Below are 5,576 nucleotides of genomic sequence, written 5' to 3'. Positions count from 1 at the left end.
TCAAAAAACCTTCTTATGTTTGTAAAACCTCTTTTCAAAGTCTTTTCTTTAAAAATATCTTTTGCCCTTAGTGGCCTTTTCTTCAAAAAGTTTAGACACTATTAATCGTCGAAACGAGTGGTTATACCCCACGATTTTGAAATTGATTGATATAATGAGATCTTTTCCGCGTGAGAGAGCTAGTGGCGTACTCGTTGATTTTATCCGAGTTGGAGCCCTTCTTTCATTTGCGATGCAAAGAACTCATTTGTTCTCATGCTCAAGATCAATGGCTGAGTATTTCTCTCCAACGATGATAAAGTGTTTATTCGTTTTAAAATGTTTTCCCTTTAAGCGGAACTACATTAGCTCTGACTTCTCCATTGCACCGAGGAGATATGTAGGCACAAGGCTTAATGTCTTGCCGAGCTTATTTTAAAAATAAAACAAACCATTTTTAGCACACACGACACAGATTTTCAAAAAGGTTCCTGTGGAGTACCACAAATATGAGGGGTGCTTTAAACCTCCCCCTTGTATAATCAACACCCAAACTTGAGTTCTCTTTCTTGTTTTAAAAACAAAATTTTGGGTTTTTCATTCTTTTCCCTTTTCCTTTGAAAAAATAAAGCGCGGTGGCGATTTCAAACGAAATATTGAGTCGAGTCAATTCCATGGCTTCGATGTCAGATTTTCCCCGCTACAGGAAGGACTGCAATGGCTTATAAGAAGCAATTTCAGAACTCAAATCGAGAAATGTAGAGGTTGGAGAATTACAAAGGCAAGCATCCTATGTCCAGATCCCAGTGGAGAAGGCACCAAAGGATGAATAAAGCCCAAAGGGAATACAAGGCAAAGGAGGTTGGAGAATCTAGCAGCAACAAAATCCCAGTGCAGGGGGCAAAGACAAGCAAACCTCCGGTGGAACACAAGTTGTTCAGTTACGATAACGAAAAAGAAGAAGAAAATATGCATTCCAGTCCTTGGAAAGAGGACGATAGGATGACAAACGACTTCGACTCAGACGAAGTGTCGTCTATAAACCTCAATTGCAATGTTGTGTCGATACTCCCTCATGAGTTTAACCAAGAGATGGAAGCTGAAGATTGTGAGGAAGCTGATGCAGAAGAGATGGCAAGACACAGACTTGTGTGTTATTATGTGCTAAACAATAGGGTTGTCGAAGAGCAGAATGTCTTCTTCGAAAGGCCTGATGAGGGTATGAGAAACCATCTAAAACCACTCTACATAAGGGCTAAGATTGAAAATGTTGGCATTAACAAAGTCCTAGTAGATGGGGGGGGGGGGGGCAGCAGTGAATCTAATGCCCCAGTATATGTTGAAAAGAATTGGTATGTTCGATACTGATATAAGGCCACATAATATGGTCTTGTCTAACTACGAAGGCAAAATAGGGCAAACTTTGGGGGTCATTCAAGTGAATTTAACTGTGGGTTCGGTCACAAGGCCAACGATGTTCATGGTGATACCAGCAAAAGCGAACTACAATCTTTTACTAGGAAGATAATGGATCCATGGGGTTGCTGCAATGCCTTCGACAATGCATCAGAGACTAACTATTTGGAGGGAAGATGGTATAGTGGAAAACATTGAAGGGGATCAAAGCTACTACATAGCTGAAGTTAACCAAGTCAATAAAACCATTTTCGACAGGAACTTGGCTAATATAGGGCCTTGCCATGCTGCGGAAGATATATACTCCCCGAATAGGAATGCTTTATACTATTTATCCTTACACCCGAATGGATTCCAATGGAATAGAGAAATAATGGATGGTCCAGCGGATAACGCACCAATGGAGCATTTGCCAACAAGACGGCCAACAGGCTGGGACGACGACGTTGATGATGTCTGAGTCATCCTTCTTCGAAAGGATTTCGGCTTACATAGCCGAGAACAAAATAAAAACGGCTCTCGATTCCGAATTATTAAATATGACTGTCGGTGCAATTCAAAAGGAAGCAGAAGCGACGGGTCCTGGGATACATTTTATCCCGCAACCTCCTAACGACATAGTTCAAGTTGAAAGGATTTCAGGTGAAGAGGCGAATCAAAGGCTGGATGCGATATATGATGAAGAACCCTTGGGATTCGAGAAAGACCCAATGGCGTCAAATATAAAAATGTTAGCCCAAGATCCACTCAAAGAAGTAAATCTTGGAGATGAAAATCAGAAGAGGGTAACATACGTCAGTGCAAAGTTAGAGCCAGCCTTGAAATCAAGAGTCATTGCGTTATTGAAAGAAAACAAAGATTGCTTTGCCTGGGACTACGATGAGATGCCTGGTTTAGGAAGATATTTGGTCGAATTAAAGCTGCCTATAAAGGAAGGGAAAAAGCCCATCAAGCAAACTCCCAGGAGGTTCGCACCAGAGATTCATTCGAAGATCAAAGCAGAGGTCGAAAGACTTCTCCGTTGCAAGTTCATCAGAACTACAAGGTATGTTGAATGGATTGCTAATATTGTGTCAGTTATTAAAAAGAATGGTTCATTAAGAGTATGCATAGATTTTCGTGATCTGAATGCAGCAACTCATAAGGATGAATATCCCATGTCTGTGGCAGAAATGCTAGTAGATTCAGCCGCAGGCTTTGAATATTTAAGCATGTTGGATGGATATTCTGGGTATAACCAGATCTTCATTGCAGAAGAAGATGTGTCCAAAATAGCTTTTCCTTGCCCAGGGGCAATAGGCACCTACGAATGGGTTGTAATGCCTTTTGGTCTGAAAAATGCTGGGGCAACTTATCAAAGAGCAATGAATTCTATATTCCATGATTTTATAGAAACTTTCATGCAAGTATACATAGATGACATTGTTGTAAAATCTGTTTCAGATCACAATCATCTGGACCATCTGAGCCAATCATTCGAAAGAATGAGAAAACATGGCTTAAAGATGAATCCCCTTAAATGTGTTTTCTTTGTGCAGACTGGAGATTTCCTGGGCTTCGTGGTCCACAAAAAGGGAATAGAAATTAATCAGAATAAAACAAAGGCTATTATGGAGACAAAGCCTCCATCCACGAAGAAAGAACTACAGTCTTTACTGGGAAAGATAAACTTCTTAAGAAGATTTATCTCTAACTTGAGTGGACGTACGCAAGCTTTTTCCCCCTTACTTCGACTGAAGCAAGGAAGGTTCGAATGGCATGCTGAACATCAAGAAGCTTTTGAAAAGATCAAGCAATATTTGATGCATCCACCAATATTGTCTCCCCCAAATGGGAAGAAGCACATGCGCCTGTATATCTCAGCTTCAGATAATACAATAGGAAGCATGTTAGCTCAAGAAGATGATAATGGCATCGAAAGAGCCATTTATTACTTAAGTAGAGTACTCAATGATGCAGAGACTAGGTATAGTGCAATAGAAAAACTCTGCCTTTGTTTATATTTCTCTTGTATTAAACTCAAGTATTATATAAAGCCAGTTGATGTTTATGTTTCATCTCATTTTGATGTTATTAAACACATGCTATCAAAACCAATATTGCATAGTCGAATTGGCAAATGGGCTTTGGCTCTTACTGAGTACTCTTTAATATTTCAACCCCTTAAGGCAATGAAGGGACAAATCGTGTCAGACTTCATTGTTGACCATGCAGTGGTTGAGAACCCTCAACAATATGTAGAATTGAAGCCTTGGAAGTTATACTTCGATGGTTCAACGCATAAAGAAGGAAGCGACGTTGGGATACTAATAGTTTCTCCTGATGGAATTCCAGCAAAGCTCAAGTACAAGATTGAAGGTCCCTTATGCTCTAACAACGAAGCTGAGTACGAAGCACTGATCGCTGGACTTGAAGCTTTGTTAGAATTGGGGGGCAACCAGAGTCGAAATTAAAGGAGACTCGGAACTAGTGATTAAGCAACTGACGAAGGAATACAAATGTATCAAAGAGAATTTGATCATGTATTTTGTCATAGCAAATAGGTTGCTTAAAAAATTCGAGTATGTGGAGTTAAAACACGTCTCAAGGATGAATAATCAAGAAGCGAATGATTTGGCACAATTAGCCTCAGGATACAGGGTATCAAAGAAAAAACTAGAAGAATTGATTGAATTAAGAGGCAAAGCAATGGCCACAAAGCTTTCTCCAAGTGATTTGGAGAACTCACAATTAGGTTTCGCTAACAAAGAGGAGTTTGAGGTTTTAAATATAGACTTCTTAGCAGATGCAGATTGGAGGAGTCCAATTGTGAACTACTTAAAAGACCCTTCGACAGACACAAATAGAAAGGTAAAGTATCGAGCCTTATCATACTTCCTGATGGGAAATGAGTTGTTTAAGAAAACCCCTGAATGAGTTTTGCTAAAATGTCTGGGTGAAGCTGAAGCATATTTGGCCCTCTCGAATGTACATAGTGGAGCATGTGATGCACACCAAGCGGGGCACAAAATGAAATGGCTTTTGTTTCGATATGGAATGTATTGGCCCTCTATGTTAAAATATTGCATAGAGTTTGCAAAAGGATGTCAAGAATGTCAAGAGCACGTAGGTATTCAATGTAACACCCTTCTAAACCCCGCGGAAAATACAATAAAGATCAGAGTAATTATACAACAAGGATGTTACAATTAATAAAATAAATAAAACTCCAAGTCGTTTGTCATGCTTTATTAGGAATAATCCAAAAATATCAAAACATATGTCCAGCACAGCGGAAACTCATTCAACAGTGTTATAAAACATCTTCAACAAAATTAACGGTACATAATCCAATAATGGCAAAACAGTGTATCACGAGTAACTCTAAGACTATCGATCCCAGTGTTACAAAATCAGAGCATGACCGACACGACCCCACATAACCGGATAAACTCTACGAGTCATCCTCACTGATCGCTTAAACCGCTACTTCAATCTGAAATCATCAAAGTAAGGGTGAGACTACATCATAATTAAATAGCATTATAAATCATCAGATATAGAATTTCATAAGCAATTATCCACCCTACTTAGCATATTCATGTCGCGGGCGAAAAATCGTTTTGTTCCTCTTTTTTATGGGATGAGACACCTGATGCCTTCTTTGGGCTCGAGTGCTCAAAAAAATGATTTTTCTTTTGTACCGACCAAACTTTTTATTGTTTCCAAAAGAGGAAAAGGAAAAAAGCTGCAATAACCTAAAAGTGGGGGGAGAGATCTTGGGTAAGAGGGTTGGTTATACGAAGGGAAGGTATTAGCACCCAACGTATCTATAGTACTCTATAGGTTTCTTTGTTTTGTTTATTCCATTCTTGTTATGGTGGAGGTTCTTGTGAGAAAGAGGTGGGACCTAAGGTGTTTGTTTGATTATGCTCGCAAAGATCATCGCGATCCTCTGCATACATATCCCTTAGAGGGAATCAGAGCATCTGTAGCTCGGGGTCTACGGGTGCTAAGGTTTGAGTGGTTTGAGGGAGAAGTTTTGCTCGCCAAGGATACGACCTTGTGCCTACGTATTCTCAAAGGGATGTTGAGAAAGTCAGAGCAATCGTAGTTCCCACTTATGCTAGTGGAAGCGAAGGATAAGAGACAAATGTCATCTAAATGTTCGATGTATCTAATCTATATCATCACATACATCT

This window comes from Vicia villosa, unplaced genomic scaffold, assembly GCF_029867415.1.
Source record: "Vicia villosa cultivar HV-30 ecotype Madison, WI unplaced genomic scaffold, Vvil1.0 ctg.001211F_1_1_2_unsc, whole genome shotgun sequence".
NCBI classification, from domain to species: domain Eukaryota; kingdom Viridiplantae; phylum Streptophyta; class Magnoliopsida; order Fabales; family Fabaceae; genus Vicia; species Vicia villosa.
The sequence above is the reverse complement of the archived record's forward strand: the minus strand, read 5'-3'. Positions refer to the sequence as shown.